Source organism: Xenopus tropicalis, chromosome 9 (genome assembly GCF_000004195.4).
Source record: "Xenopus tropicalis strain Nigerian chromosome 9, UCB_Xtro_10.0, whole genome shotgun sequence".
Classification (NCBI taxonomy): domain Eukaryota; kingdom Metazoa; phylum Chordata; class Amphibia; order Anura; family Pipidae; genus Xenopus; species Xenopus tropicalis.
Genome location: NC_030685.2, coordinates 36322042 through 36339483, shown reverse-complemented (window position 1 = coordinate 36339483; position 17442 = coordinate 36322042). Strand labels below are relative to the sequence as shown.

Here is a 17442-nt window from a genome sequence, read left to right as displayed (position 1 = left end):
TTTTTTTCTTCTTCAATATAGGCACCCAAAAGCTGCCACCCAAAGCTAAAAACAGAGTGATTTCTTTTACAGGGTGTATTTATTCCAACTGTTTAACATATGGCCAAAGTATTGATTCTACTTTTTTCCAATATATTTAGCATTATAGTATGTTTGGATGCAATTAAATAGGAGCAATTTAAAAATAAGGCACTCTGGTGAGTTTAGAAATATACAGATTCATTAATGCACATTCATTGAGATAAGGACTCACTTGTCAAATGCAATTATTGGTGGCTCTCATACAGTTAACCTGAGATGTCTGTCCATGTTACAATCAAATGCACAGAAGCTATTTCTGGCATCAGTTTGCCTAGTGTTGCTTGGCTTTCCCCTAGGCAGCAGCTGTTGCATCCCTATTCATTTTAATAATTTGCCTTTTCTTACTCAATATACAATACTTCCTGCTGTTTAAAGAATTAATAATATTTTGTATTATTCAATACTGCTGGGTTTTTAAACATTTTGACAATATAGTCCATTGTATAACAATATGGTAAATCTTGTTTATTACCAATGTATTTATGCACCATGCATTTACCGATTTACCAATACTGTATGATACTGTATCAAGTTCAAGACCTAGCAGGGGATTTGGAAAATGTGCATTGAGTTTACTAAAGACTAATGAGAACAAAACTCTGGTTTCTATGGATGACAAAAAAATTTACTCCAGTGTCTTCTGTTGTCTTCTCAACCAGTATGGGTGATAAAACATCCAAAGTAAATAAAATGTAATCACCGCTGGTAAGACATATGTGTTGTATATGCATTGTGTAGCAGCCCGAAGTTGCTTTGAGAGGCACCTTCAGGTTACTATGCAGAGTTTTGTTCTCATTAGTCTTACTTAGTAACAGAATATGTACACAAAAGACACAGATAATGCAAACCAACAGGATTAGTGAGTATGCAACAAGTGAATTGCATTTAACTCAGTGGGAAGTTTTCAAAAACCTGGGCAGTGGGAGGAGGGTTGTGTCACTTTGATGCCATATGCCATCATCCTACAGCAGTTTCTGTCTATCAAAATGCTTTATACCTGGAGGTGGAAATCATGGTATTAACTTGCAAAAGCTTTCAAAATAAGTGCTACATTTAATAATGGTTTCCAGGGTTTTTCAAAGTGGAAATCCCTAGTTAATATGTGCTCTCTAGATGTTTTTATTCTGTTGTGACCTGGTTTTCTTTTCCATCTCATAACCTCTGATCTGCAGCATTCCTTTTAGTACAGCTGTCTGTGGGATTCCCTGCTACATCCTCTCAGGCTCAATCCCTGTAAAACTTCAGTCATTCCACAAAATCATTTTGACAGCTCAAGCTTTCTCCAAACACAGTATAGACCATAAAAAGCTTTCAACGACCCTGTATACTTCGTATTACTTATTCTCTAACTCATTTAAAATGTAAACGGTAATTGACACATGCCCATTTATTTCATTATTAGCTGTTTTCCAGTGCAAAGTGACATTTTCACACTTTACTGAGTAATGCAAAGTAAAACAAAACCATAGCAACACCAGCTTATACAGTTCTGTGCACATGCTTTGCAATTTTTGTGATTTAAGATGGAAAAAACCTTTCTCATAGAAATAGATCACAGATAAAAATGAAACAAAATTAGCATACCTTGCTTTAAGAATTATTTGGTGCTGGATATAATAATTTCCTCTAGGAAAGCAAATAGGAAAATATGATCATTTAAGGAAATCAATCTATTGGCAATGTTCTGGTGCAAGTGAATAGTAAAATTATGGTAAATGATCAGTTATCTGGTGAATACAAGATAACAAAGGTGCAATAAGACATATGGGGCAATGCAACCCCACTTTCCTTTCACCCTCCTGCCCCTTTAAGCCTAGTCCTAGTTCATGCACAAGGCTCTCTATTTGCTATCAATGTGCACTGCACAAGGACTTTCGGGAATGGAGCCGTCCGTCTAATTTTGTCTGGTTTCTGCTGAGAGAACTTTTTTCCAGTTAACAAGTCTTACTTTTCCCTAATTAATTTCCTCATTGGGAGAGAGAAATTCTTAACCTCAAGATCAGAGTATTTGGGAGTGATCAGACAGCATATACTGACTCTGTAAATCAGTGATCCCCAACCAGTGGCTTGGGTGCAACATGTTGCTCACCAACCCCTTGGATGTTGCTCTCAGTGCCCCCAAACCAGGTAGTTATTTTTGAATTCCTGACTTCGTGGCAAGTTTATGTTGAATAAAAACAAGATTTACCCCCTGTAAGTTAATAGTGTGCATAAAGGCTGCCTAATAGCCAATCTTAGCTCTTATTTGGCACCTCCATGAACCTTTATGGTGCTTGTGTTGCTCTTCAAGTCTTTTTACATTTGATTGTGGCTCACGAGTAAGAAAGGTTGGGGGATCCCTGCTGTAAACCCTTCCGGACATAACCGGAACAATCCTCCACTTAAACAAACTGATGAAGTGCTTTGTGCTGCAGTTTGTTATACAGACAGGTATCATTGAAACATGACTCATGTGAAACTACTGCATGTAAAGCTGGCCATACACGGGCAGATTCGCTCGCTTGTCGATGTCGCCAAGGGAGCGGATCTTCACCCGATATCCCCACCTACGGGTGGGCAATATCGGGGAGGCATGTAGGCGAATTTGATCGTTTGGCCCTGGGGCCCTAACCATTTATATTGGACATTCAGTATGTAGCCCAGCAGCTGCTCCTTGATCAATAAAGGGAGCTGTAGTTCTACAACAGATGGAGGGCCACTTGAAGTCCCTCCCAGATTTATAAGCACCAACAACTATCCTACTATGTGTGTTATTTAGCATCTTTACAAGAATCATGTTGCCTCAGAGAGAGACCTTAATGGAAGTGAATCACCATGATGACCTTAATGTGTCTCTCCTTCCCTAACGGATTTAGCAATCTCACTTTTGCAGGCTTCCTCTCCCAACGGAGAACAATGTTTTTCCAAATCCAATCTATCTGCTGATTTTCAGCTACAGGCAAGTAACTGATTTTCCACACCAGCAATCTCGCTCTAATTGCCGTCCCCAAGTGTAATTAAAATCATCACTGTGAGGAATCTGCAGCATTTTCCCATACTCATATGTAGGAAATGTACTTTAGCTTGCAGCTATTCCCACTCCGGTCCATATTACGTGTCTCTCTAGACATCAAGTGGCTTTTCTCGATTGTGTTGTACAAGTTTTTGCCTGCTGCTTGTGTAAAATATTTATAGTGATTTTTATGTCTATGTATATATACAGAGATAAAATAAAAATTTTCAGACCGTGTGTGGGTTCTGGATTATTGTCCCGAAAATTTCTGTACAATGGCGATTGGTTATTTAGTCAAATAGACAGTTTAGCAAACTTTGGTGAGCAACGGGAAAATCTGCGCTGTCTTGTGTATCTGATATCCTTGGGGGACCTACAATGCATTCCCAAAAAGTCACTTTTGTACGATTGGTGTCTGCCAACTATTTCATGTTCAGAACATCCTCCGATTTGTTATTTTTAGGGCTTTATCCTACAATTTCAGTCTGAATGTTAATTTTAGATTGCTGCATTTAAACAATCGATATCCAAATGTTTGTCAGAAAAAAATAAAATCTGAACCTTTATTATCGGACAAAATAAGACGAGATGACCAATATCGCTAAAAGCCTTGGATATTGGTAGCCTTAACGATCGGGCAGAACTGAAAATTTTGATAGGGAGCCTTTGAAGGTTAAAGGTTCATGAACATCATAAGGTTAATGCTGAACCATCAGATAGGGGTAAAGAATTCCTTTGTTTTTACCTGCAAATCTGACAATTCAGCTATTAACGTTAGTACAGTAGATGAACAATCTTTCCTACGACCAATGGTCACGGGAAAGATAATGCTGGGCCTAGCTTTCTGAGTTCCCTAGGTGACATGGCTGAACCACTTCTCCCATGGTGCTCCCCACCCCCGTCAGTGCGCATTCATTCCCACCCATGTGCGCTGACAGTGGGAGGACTGTGTACGTGCAAGGACAGTTATGGGCCATCAATGGGGAGATGAGGGCACCGAGTAGGGGAGTAGAAAAGGTATGTGCTTAGTCCCCCAGCATTGCGTACTCTGCCTACCCTCTGTCACTGGTAATTGTAGTGTGTATGGCCAACTTAAGGGAGGGATTTGACAGCATGGAAATTCATGTAGTCTACAAAATGCTCCAAAATGCACCTCCTGCACCCTACCTAAATCTAAGAAAAGGGGAGGGGTCAGAAGGCATGTTAGTGGGGTATAATGTTGCAGAAGGCCTGGATAACCTTTGTTTGCAATATTCTGAGAATATACAAATGAATAATGATAAAAGTAGAAAAAATGATGATGTCCTCTGGTTCTTTTCCTCAAAGTCTTGGGAAAATTTGATGAAAACCGGAAACTTGCTGTTTGCACAATTATTCAGTCCCTACATTTTTATATTTTTAGAGCTGCATTCCGAAGCAATATCAGCTTTCATGTTTTGTAAGCTAACTACTGAGATTTAGCTTTTTATTTGATTTTTTTTGTTTTTTGTTCTTGTGCCACTCTAGTGTTATTGGCCTAGTATTTGGAATCACTTGCCAAACACTTTAACAAGATACCCATATGTGGAGTTTGCCAAAGTGCAAAAAAGAAGGTTTTGTGATCATATCGACTAAGATGAATTTGTGCCCCATTTACTGCATTTAACTTTGGGCAAAAAAAGCTTGATTACTGCCCACACCTAAAGAATAGTATGGTAGTGGTAACCCTATGCTGTGCTACTGCTTTTTATCAGCAGGAAATACCCTAAGAGACTGTTAAAAACTGAGCCCAAAGTAACATTAGAATTGCTCAAAGTCAATTTGACATTTCAGTTCAGCATTAGTTATTCGTTAAAAAAAGAAACTTAGTCGGAATACTTTTACAAGTCACTGTGCTTGCTGTGGGCACCGTGTATATATTGCAAAAAATTCTTGCCTCGGCTCTCTGCAGTCTAACAAACCTTGCAGCTGTCACCATGCTTAGAAGTATGGGGAAAACCAGAAGCTGTAAACAAGTTCAATCAACCTTTAACAGAAACCACTGTAAAGAAGCATTTCAATGACAAGACTAGGGGGGAGATTTATTAGGACACGAACGCTTGGATCGCTCATTCGAACGCTCTGAGCGTATTTTCGCAGATTTTTTTTGCGCTTGCTCAACTTTTTTTGTTCGCCCCCGCACAATTTTTTTTTTACGCTTGCGCAAAAAATTCAGAAAGGTTCTGCCGCTGTTTACAGTCGTTCAGTACAAAAATGTCATGACTTTTGGAACGCAAATACGATATTATCGAGCCTAATACGATTTTTTCGTAAGCATTTTTGTGATATTTGCGATCTTCAGAAATTATTGTATCCAATCCGAATTTTTCCCATTCGAACTTTTAATGTTTTAATGAATCGGCACCTAGCTGTTTCATACAGGCAAGACTTCTGCAAATATTGTGGAAAACAAATCATCCACAAGGAGACAAAAGCATAATATTAAAGGAACAGTAACACCAAAAAATGAAATTGTATAAAAGTAACTAAAATATAACGTGCTGCTGCCCTGCACTGGTAAATGTTGTGTGTTTACTTCAGAAACCCTACTATAATTTATATAAATAAGCTGCTATGTAGCCATGGGGGCAGCCATTCAAAGGAGAAAAGGCACAGGCACATAGCAGATAACAGATAAAACACTATTGTATTCTACAGAACTTATCTGCTATGTAACCTGTGCCTTTTCTCCAGCTTGAATGGCTGTCCCCATGGCTACACAGCAGCTTATTATATAAATTATAGTAGTGTTACTGTAGCAAACACACCAGTTTTACCAGTGCAGGGCAACAGTGCATTATATTTTTATTACTTTAAAGCTCTTTAATTTTTTAGTGTTACTGTTCCTTTAAGCAGATACCATACAGTACAAATAGAGAGATATTTTAATTTTCACTTGCGTAAGGATTTCTATAATTAAATATACCATCTGGACTGTAAATTTTTTTAAAGGTCATCGTAACAGGATCCGAAAATTGCTGAAAAACTACTTTGCATTTTCTATCTTTAAAGCCCATGTAGCAATTTAGTTGTTTTGCCAGCAGTATTTTTTCCATGTTCGAAATATGGAGTCAAAATGAATAAAATTCTGCCAATAGGGCTGTCCTTTATTTTTTCTATCTATAATTTCAATATTACATTTTAAAAATCACATCTATTGCTCCTTTTCCAAGCAAACCACCACAGAGATTAAATGTCCATTGTGATAATATTCTCCACTTAGAGACACATTACAATAAATCTCCTACTTAAAGTGATATGCTGATGACCAATTTCCCATTTCCTAAAACAGGATCAGGGCAGCCTAGGATTTATGCACCTTAAAAAGTAGATAAATGCCGGAAAATTTTTAAAGCGATAGAAAGTAATTTGATCTTTTGACATCCAAACCTGAAAACCACTATTGCACCTTTAACCTTCTCTTCTAAATAAATTGAATTCATTATGCTGAGGGTTGGAAAGCTCATTTATCCTAAAATTTGGCCTTTGACTTCCTTCAATCCAAATGCAACCTATAATTGTTTATTATATAGTAAATAATGTAACCCTTTATGTTTATGGGGAGTGCTTATACAGGTCATGGACCTCTTTAATAACCTCATATTTTACAAAAGGGTTGTACGTTATTTTTTATATATAATTATATATTAGTATTATGCTTTCATTGCAATGCTCCAGATCCATATTCTGCATATTATGCTGTAGTCTACATATTTATATATTGGAGTTGGGGTTGTTTGGGCCTTACTGTACTTGAAAGGTCAGGTTATAATTTTAATCTAACTAGATGTATGTAAACCACTAACATTTTAGACAGTGCTTTATACTGTTCAATCATTCACAATAAAACAAGTTAGAAGACAATCAACCTACTAGTATATTTTTGGTCTGTGGAAAGAATAAAGAGGAAACTCATGCAAACAAGGCAACAACATATAAATGCCACATAGACAGTGCCCTGATCTAAATTAACCCCAAGTCCACCCATGGCCCTCTGAAGCATGAAGCTAATGACTATGCCTCCATGCAATTTAGAATAGTATTACAATTATGCAGGGGCTTTTGTAAAATCTAATTTTAATTTTTATCCTTTTGTCAACACACTAGGATTCATTTTAAAGGACAAATAAAGTGAAGTTCCCTGGGGAATGCCATTCTGAATATGAATATGTTGTTGCTAACCATTTAGGAAAAAGAACACTAATGGTGAGACAAAGGAACAAAAAAAAATCAACGGTTGGATGTAGGGCTGCCACTTTTACACCGTTTTGACCCGGATAGCCCAGTTTTCTGTAGTCCTGGCAGGATTTCCCAAGATTGACTTGACGATTGGCCAATCACTGAGTCATAGCCCCACCCCTGTGACATCAGCAGCCCGTCCCATGACATCACTGCTCCACCCCATGACATCACTGCTCCACCCCATGACATCACGCTCACCCTCTCTTCTATACAGCAAAGATGGCAACCCTAGTTCAGTGGCATGAACTGCATAATATTCACTGCAAAGAAGGGCCTGTAAGAAAATGGCAGCTTTAGTATATACTAAAATGTGCGGATCTCTATGAGTGCTTTTGATCAGCTTTTGTGAGTCAGATTTTATCTGATCTTGTCATGCAACAACATGAGATTTTTTTAGCATTCTACAAAATCTGATCTCCACAAGGCTAATGCCCCACAGAGAGATTAATTACCTGTGATAAATCTCTGGTACTGCAGGCAACTATTCTCTCTGAAATGCCTTTCCAACACAGTGAATAGCCAGCGGAAAGGTGTATGTGTTGCTTCCTTTTTCGAAGTACCATGAAGTTGCCTGCAGGGTGAAATTTTGCATGAATATTTTCCGTGACTTTTTCGTCGCTGTTGCGAAAAAATGGGATTGGTTTTTCCGCCGTTTGCAATCGCTCAATACGAAAAAATAGCACCGGCGACGAAATAGACGCACAAAATACGATAAATACGAAAAAATAGCACCGGCGACGAAATAGACGCACAAAATACGATAAAGTCGCAGCAGTGACGAAAAAGTTGCGACGGCAACGAAAAGATGGCAAAATGTTTGTTTGCAATCCCAATTTTTCACTTTCGGGATTCAGATTCGTGGATTAGTAAATCTCCCCCTGAATGTATATTTTGTGCAGCTTGAAAGTGTAAAGGTAGCCACACACAAGCAGATTTAAGCTCCTGAGTGGGCCCCTTCAGACCAGGTTTGTATGGGGCTCTAAACAATATTGCTTGCCAGACCAATATCCCATCCGATCAGATCAGCCCAATAGAACAGGTAGGGTCGCCAAACGAGCACATCTTGCGCCGTGTGGCCAACACAGGCTGAAATACGTTTACTTACAAGAATTTGTGGGAAAAGTTTTGTTTTCTTGCTAGAATATAACTAGACCTGACTATAACCCTTTTTGAGAAAGAAAAGTACAGGGAATCTCCTACGGCTTGTAGGGAAGCACTGCTAGCATTAGCGCTCACTAGGTTCCGCAACATTGGTTTCGCTGCGCTGACCAGGCGCTTTTAAAATACGGCTCATCAAAACCAAGAATTGGACTTCAATTTACTTAAGCATCTAGTTGTCACGACCATGAAGCACAAATTAAGCGGTATACACAACGGCTGAGAGGAATATTGCTCAACGTGAATACAGTATGTAATGACATCCCTACGTGAGACTGTGGAGACTTGTTCCCTCCCATTATCACTCTTGCCCCGTTGCACCTAGCTGACAAAAGACGCAATGACACCGTTGTGTGGGTGGAGTTCGGCCACAGCTTTATTATAAAATACAACCTCCAAAATTAGTCCTTGCCATGTATATTCAACTTTTCCAAACATCTTAAACCGTTTTGTTAACGAATGCCGGCCACTGTGAACGCAGTGGGCATGTAGAAGCCATAAGACAACATCAGAAATGGCCAAGGACTACCCCCCACCAGGAGGAGTTCATGTATCCCTACACTGAACTCCGACTCCACCCACCAAGAGCCCTAGCGCACGCATAATGCCATCCTTGCAAGCCGGATAGGAAAATATCATGACCTATATCATTAAGATGTACTCCATCAGGTGCCATGAATCTGAATGTTTCCCCCTCCAAGTGAGTGTTGCCACGCTACCCACCCTTTACTTTTGACAAAGTGGGAGATTCTCACGTTAAGCAGTCTGCGCGCGTGATCTATCGCAGCTGGTTCTCGGACTCCCCTCCAGGCCAACCTAGGGACAATTTCTGACCATAAAATGATAAGGTTAGTAAACAAGGAGGCACAGCGGTCCAGATCCAACTTAATCAGCGTTATGAGATCGGCTACTTTTACCGCTCCTAGGTCATTACCTCCTGCATGGATGACTAGTACTAGCGGGCCATTGTAAACTCTGCTGAACGCAAACACTTCCGGAAGGACTTGCAGCCACTTCAAACCGCTAATACCCTTCCAAACCATGTAAACCCCGTGGAAACCAAGGTTCCTGCCGCCTGGCCGAACTGCAGCCCACCTCTCTGCCCGACGGAGGTAGGAGTGCCCAACCAAAAGAACTACTGGCATATTGCAACCTGGGTGGGGGGAGAAAACTAGTTAACGATCAGGTTAGGGCGGATATATGTATTGAAACTACCGGATTTCCACCTCCACACTGATTTTACAGCTGATTCGCTGAGGCCCTGTAAGCAAGCTTTGGTCGCTGCGCCGATCCTGAAGGAGTGCGTACCGAACTCCTTCCTATTTAAGCCAAGGTTTTCCAGGCATCTGTTGAAAATACGGCTAAACTGATAGCGGGTAAGTGGGGTGCCGTCCTCGTGGGCCAGGAAGTTCGTGCCAGCCCGTCTTAACTCCGCAAAAGTGCTGATCAATCTTACTGGGCAAGTGGTGCCGAGGATGGCGGAAATGGTTACCCAGCAGCCCTTCCCCAAAATGTCCATTTTTGATTTGCCTATCTGGAATCTTATAACATTTTGGCTTATTATCACGTCACTATGCTTCAGGCCACCTGGCTTTTTTGCGCTCGGGGGGACGAGTTCGCTAATGCGAAGGCATTACCATATGCTTGCCACGTTGCTGGGGTTACGGAGGAACTAACCAGGCTCAGTATTTTTGACCTATGACGCAGGCTAACACAGAAAACGCCTGTAGCCAGTTGCCAAAGGTCTTGGCCACCTTTGGCTTTTTGTCATCTGCGGAGATAGAATGCTGGTGGGCTCTGCAGCCCTCTCCGTGCCCGGAAGGATTAGGGGCGCCGCGGGTGAGAGTGAGGAGACCGCCACAAAATTAAAGTAAGGTTCATAGTGGTTTCTTTACCAGTCAATGTCATTCATTTGTATTGGCTTCGTGCTGCCCTAGCTACGGCCCAATCGCAAAGGGCACACTTGGATGCCAGATGCATCATTTAGCCCTTTGCCCATCATTTGCGAGGATTTTATTGCATATTTCGGCGGATGAGTTAAGGGGGATCATTTTTATCTGTGGCCCTGTGTTTGCAATGCAGCATCAAACAAGGAGGATGCGAGAGTTATAGTCCAGCTACATTCAACATTTCAGACCTCCCCGTCATAGACGTATCTCTATCCTTGCTGCAGAGCCAAGATTGGTACTAGTACAGTGTCACTCAGATCAATTGTCATGGTACCTTATCTGGTGAAAGGGAAGGTTGATGGACAGCTATGGTTGCTTCTGAGCAGCTGGACATGCAAGGGTTAAACATCTGTATTGTCAGTAAGCAGCCTCCTATACACTGGCATGCCCCCTGCCTAGCATAGATTGGACTGGAAGCTTCTTTCCAGAAACCAAGGTTCCTGCCGCCTGGCCGAACTGCAGCCCACCTCTCTGCCCGACGGAGGTAGGAATGCCCAACCAAAAGAACTACTGGCGTATTGCAACCTGGGGGGGATATATGTATTGAAACAACCGGATTTCCACCTCCCCACTGATTTTACAGCTGATTCGCTGAGGCCCTGTAAGCAAGAGTTCCGAACTCCTATTTAAGCCAAGGTTTTCCAGGCATCTGTTGAAAATACGGCTAAACTGGGGTAAGTGGGGTGCTGTCCTCATGGGCCAGGAAGTTTGTGCCAGCCCGTCTTAACTCCGCAAAAGCGCTGATCAATCTTACTGGGCAAGTGGTGCCGAGGATGGCGGAAATGGTTACCCAGCAGCCCTTCCCCAAAATGTCCGTTTTTGATTTGCCTCTCCTGAATCTTATAAAATTTTGGCTTATTATCACGTCACTATGCTTCAGGCCACCTAGCTTTTTTGCGCTCGGGGGGACGAGTTCGCTAATGCGAAGGCATTACCATATGCTTGCCACGTTGCTGGGGTTACGGAGGAACTAACCGGGCTCGGTATTTTTGACCTATGACGCAGGCTAACACAGAAAACGCCTGTAGCCAGTTGCCAAAGGTCTTGGCCACCTTTGGCTTTTTTTCATCTGATCTATCGTATCTCCTTTCCTTGTCTACCTTGGGCTGTTCGGGTGAGATAAGGGACCAAATATCAATATACTCGTTTCGCCAAATTTTTTCCCTTATCTCCCTGGACAGGTGACAACCCAGAGGGGATATTCCGCAGAAATAGGTATCCTTAGGGCTCTGGCACACGGGGAGATTAGTCGCCCGCAACAAAACTCCCTGTTCTCCTCGCAAGGCTTTTTCGGCGATTTGCGCGAAATCGCGCCGCCGCGTGTGCCATCCCACTGGCGACTTACATTTTTCGCCAGTGGGATGGCAGGTGGAGGCAACTCGGGGAGATTAGACGCCCGCGAACAGGGAGTTTTGTCGCGGGCGACTAATCTCCCCATGTGCCAGAGCCCTTAAGTGGACAGGGGGAGGAGATATTTGCACTTATTGGGGAGGGGCCTAACTTATCCACTATGGCAGTGCTGTCCAACTTCTACGGTGCCGAGGGCCGGAATTTCTCTAGCATACATGGTGGAGGGCCGCTAATGGAAGCCAGTTTTGACCACTCCCCTTTTTGAAACCACACCCACTTGAAACCACACCTATTTTATCACAATGGTGGTAGCACAGCAAAATCCCAAATGCTTGGTCCTTACTGTGGGGATATCAACCATCATTCATATGCCAGGTTCATCTACCACAGGCAGCATAGGGCAAGCAGAGTATGGTACACACAGGCAGCACTCTGCCTGTCCTATGCTATCTGTGTGTGCCATACTCTGCCTGTCCTACCCTGCCTGTGTGTGCCATACTCTGCCTTCCCTATGCGGCCTCTGTGTGCCATACTCTGCCTGCCCTACCCTGCCCTGCCTGTGTGTACCATACTCTGCCTGCCCTACCCTGACTGTGTGTGCCATACTCTGCCTGCCCTACCCTGACTGTGTGTGCCATACTCTGCCTGTCCTACCCTGACTGTGTGTGCCATACTCTGCCTGCCCTACCCTGACTGTGTGTGCCATACTCTGCCTGCCCTACCCTGACTGTGTGTGCCATACTCTGCCTGTCCTACCCTTCCTGTGTGTGCCATACCCTCCCTGACCTATGCTGCCTGTGTGTGCCATACTCTACCTGCCTTATACTGGCTGTATGTGCCATACTCTGCCTACAGTACCTATGTCTGAGGTGTGAAGAAGTGAACAATGGGAGTGATTACAGTCTGAGCCTGAGGTGTGAACACTGCAGGGGGTGAACAATGCAGGTATTTAAAGGTGTGAAAAACACAGGGGATTACATATTTAAACAATACAGAGTGATTACAGCCTGAATCTGAGGTGAGAACCATGCAGGGGGCCAGTTAATCTCAGTACTGATACCATTTAATGCTTACTCAAAGGTAAGCCATCAAAGCAGCCAGACAGGTGGGGGGCCACACAGAGGGGGGCCGCCAGTTGGACAGCACTGCACTATGGCATGCAAGGCTGCCAGAATTTCTGTGTTGTCATTGGTCTGTTGGCCCCATGGGAGCATGGGTGGTGGCAGCAGAACTCAGAGATGGCAGAGTCAGGCAGGAATTGGGGGGAGGGGGAAAGGGCCAGTTGTGTGGAGAAGATGTGGTCTGGGGATAGGCAGGGTGAGTGGGTCCTCTAGCTCCTCCAGGGGAAGCTCCCCCTCTTCAGATTCTATCATGATGTGGTCCCTCTGCAATAAGCCAGATGAGGGCCCAGCGTTGATGTGGCCGTGGCAAAAAGGGATCCCGGGCTAGGGGGTATGGTGGGGGAAGGGACTGCAACTGGTGTTGGGGCAAGGGGATGCAGTGGGGGCGCGGACTTCCGCTGTGGGGGCTTGTGTGTGGCCCGCCTAGCCTTATCGTTGGCTGGGGGCTTTTGTTTTTGAGAAGCATTGGTGGCAGTGTCTGTGACTGCCATAGGCGCCTGGGCCACAGTCCTGACCTCCGCACACTGCCTCCTCGAGACTACAGTTGGGGGTTGGGGGGCAGCGGCGGAGGACGTGCACCTAGATGTGCGTGGGGGACTGGGGCTCAGGCGAGAGGGAGGGCGGGAGCGGCGAGCCGGCCGCTTCCCAGCGTTACCCGCCGCTTGTCCCCCCTGTCTCTGTTCCGTGCTGATGGGGCCGAGCAGCTGGTGTAGCCTGTCGGCTCCATCCGCAGCAATTTTTGCCCGCACCTGCTCCATTAGTTCGTCGCTCATGCTGGGGGCTGGTGGATGCAGGCAGCAGGGGCAGCTGGAGCAGCTAGGATGCCGCTTGGTGGAATCCAGGAAGCAGAGTGGGAGATGCAGGCACAGAGGGGGAGGGAGGAGCGAGGGAGGGGGCTGCACTTTCCTGCCTGCCTGCCTAGCTGGTGAGTTAACCCCTTACAAGCACGGAGGGAACTGAGCCACAGCTAGCTCCACAGTCCCTCCACGCTTTCATTATTTATTTCAGCGTTCTCTAGGAACGAAAGGGGCCGCCGAGCAGGACCCATAACTCACACCCCAATTGCATTTTGCACGGCCTGTGACACGCATCACGTGCTGCTCTCCTCACGTGACCTTCTTTCTTCTCTTTATCATTCTCAGGCAGCTGTTGCTAAGACAGGCGTCTCCCTCTTCTTATTGGCTGGATAGTTGCTGGCGTAGGCAAAGCTTATAAATAAGGGGGACGCCCATATGTAAATGAATGTGCTGCGGAGATAGAATGCTGGTGGGCTCTGCAGCCCTCTCCGTGCCCGGAAGGATTAGGGGCTCCGCGGGTGAGAGTGAGGAGACCGCCACAGAATTAAAGTAAGGCTCATAGTGGTTTCTTTACCAGTCAATGTCATTCATTTGTATTGGCTTTGTGCTGCCCTAGCTTCGGCCCAATCGCAATGGGCACACTTGGATGCCAGATGCATCATTTAGCCCTTTGCCCATCATTTGCGAGGATTTTATTGCATGTTTCGGCGGATGAGTTAAGGGGGATCATTTTTATCTGTGGCCCTGTGTTTGCAATGCAGCATCAAACAAGGAGGATGCGAGAGTTATAGTCCAGCTACATTCAACATTTCAGACCACCCGGTCATAGACGTATCTCTATCCTTGCTGCAGAGTCAAGATTGGTACTAGTACAGTGTCACTCAGATCAATTGTCATGGTACCTTATCTGGTGAAAGGGAAGGTTGATGGACAGCTATGGTTGCTTCTGCAGCAGCTGAACATGCAAGGGTTAAACATCTGTATTGTCAGTAAGCAGCCTCCTATACACTGGCATGCCCCATGCCTAGCATAGAATGGACTGGAAGCTTCTTTCCAGTTCTAAAAGATCCTCTACATTCAGGGGCATGGCAGTTTTCATCTCATTTTCCCACCTACATTATCATACATTACACATTTTTTCAAGTGCCAACATAATCTGCAACGCTGTACATAACTGACCTACAGACAAACCAAACCACAAGGGCTTGCAGTCTTTTTCCTTTAGTGTATCTGTTCTTTATTCTCATCTCTGTATGCATTGATAGATGGAGTGGCCTTTATATGGAATGGGGCAAGATAGCCTTTATAGCCTTTTTCCTTTCGCAGTACATGGCACAGTAACAGTTGTGCCAGCCTAGAAATGATTGTATAGGGAGGATCTGTAGCGGTGCCTGGCACTCTGTACTATCTGTGCCAAATTATACTTCTGAATCTAGTTCCAGTGCTAGTTCTAATTATACAACCTGGTTACAAGGACATTAAATTTGTCCTGTGCTGTATACATTTAATATGTTTAAATACAAGACTGACATTTGGTGCAATATTGTGCAAAACCCCTTTATTAATTAAAGTTGCAGTTAGAATGTTATTTTTAGATGTTTGGGGAGGGGGTGGATTTTGCTAGAAGAACAGGAATGGCAGATTAGGGATTTCCTATGGATCCTGTTTCAGTGCACAGGACAATTATACATTTCCCCTCCTACAAGTGATGTGTGCTGCTGATATGTGATACTATGGGAGCACGCTGCTTTTATAGGCATCTGCTTCTGCTTTGGCCCGAACTTGGCCTTTGTTCCAAATGTAGTGTTTCAGCAGTAAAGCTGCTGAGGGAAGCTAGAGGGAAGTTAATATGGAGTGTTCTTTTGTTTTAGATATTAAGTATTGAGAACCCTACAATATGAATGCATTAATGAGAGAAGCAGAAATGGTTGGTATCAGTGAGAGGACAATCACAAGATATAGGTTACTGGGTTGTTGTCCATTAATGGCTACATGATGTAAAGGATCAGTGTAATGAGGCTTATTAAATATAAGGTGAGTGCCAAGCTCATGCCCTCATAAACCATAGGAAGGGTGTAAGTGCGCAGTGCCCAGCCCGACATTTCAAACTGCTTGAAAGAGGATAGGTGAGCCATTGAATGCCCATTACCCCTAAACAAATTTGTTCCAGAATACAAACCGTAGGTCAGACTTTGCAAACTGATTCTCAGTGTACCAGCAGATATGGATGTACCAAAACCACACCAAAAAGCATTTTTGGATAATGGCACTAGATTTGCAATTAGCCACAAGGCTGTAAGCCAGACGTCCTTAAGTGCAATGGTACCAAATTTGAGGCGCTATGTCTTTGCTTTTGTTTCTCATTTACACCTTAAAGGGCTTAAAACTGTTGGACTGCTATACCACTTGCATTTTGGCCCCCTTTCTCCTCACTTAACTTTCCCCTGATGTGGCCTTTATCTCATGCAGGGCTCTGTAAATCGGTAGAACTCACTTGTGAATAGAACTACTGGGACCGTTTCCCTGGAATCCAGTGATTTCCCCCCCCCCCCCATTTAGCACTTTTTGTTGCCTTACAGACCAGTATGTCTGTGGATCTATCATGGATCACTACCCATGGGCTTGGAAACAATTGTGAAAGTCCAGACTAGAGCCGAGCAGAATGAGGCCTGCTAGGGTGCTTGCTTTGGAGTGCTTGCACTTCTACAGGCTTGCACATACCAAGCAAACTCACTAATGGAGTAAAAGTCTGGCTTACTTATACATTGGACAAACAAGAAAATAGTCAGGGCTGGTATACATATAAATATACCCAACTGAGATAACATTTTCAGACTTATGCATTACAAAGCAAATTAGATCACTTTACAACCATTAATGAGCTGTAGCCACTTTTCCCTTGCTGCATTAGAAATTCATGTTGGATGCAGTTTTATTTGCGGTGTTGTCTGACCTTTAGTCTGAGAGCCCAGGCAGCTGGGTATTATACATGTGATTAGATTATGGTTTCCATGCTTAACAAAGGATTAGTGGCTTGGACCTTTTCCTTTAGTGTATCTGTTCTTTATTCTCATCTCTGTATGCATTAGTCTTAAATTCCCTTGTAAATTGCATGTAGCTGATCTGTTTATGTTCTGTCAGTTTTAGTGTTAGATAATGGTATTGTTTTCATCTATAACCAAAAAAAAAAACATAACCTGCTTTCTAAACCACAATAAAAGGGAAACATATCTGGAAATAATAAAAAGAGAGCGAAGGAAACAAGTTGGGGTGAGAAGGATAGATTACAAGTAAAATGAAGGGTGGGGGGTGGATTGGTCTGATCTCGGTCTTGTTTCGCTGTTTTGTGGGTTGTGTATTTGTTTCCGTTTGTTCAGTAACCTCATGTATAATGTTTTGGTGGTGGTGATGATTCATCTCTGACATGTTCACAACCGTGCAGTTTAGAATACATTAGTTTACAGTTTTGATTGAATTAGTCTCCACAAACTTAGAGCAGCTTAGTTACAATTAATTACTTATTGGTTTAACGGCTTGCATGACACCTGCGCCGCAGCCCTATTCATAGACCAAAATTGGAGACGGAACTTCTGAATGCCAGTGTGGCCAGCACGGCGGTGTTAGAGGGTATTCCCCACAATGATTTGCTACCAAGCATAGCATGGCCATTTTGCTCATGACTTTTTATTATAATGTATGCGGGTTTCTTTAAATTAATCATTATTTTTAAGCAA

The 17442-nt window shown here is 43.5% G+C and overlaps 1 protein-coding gene across 3 annotated transcripts in view; it reads left to right on the top strand.

The window, feature by feature from the left end:
* Positions 1–17442, top strand: part of snn (stannin) — a 53498-nt gene that overhangs the window by 32072 nt on the left and 3984 nt on the right. The window contains 1 exon segment of one of the 3 annotated variants that reach the window (NM_001171635.1): positions 14163–14257. The exons of the other annotated variants lie outside the window; for them this stretch is intronic. The gene's annotated coding sequence lies outside the window, so the exon portion shown is untranslated. 3 annotated transcript variants of the gene reach the window in all.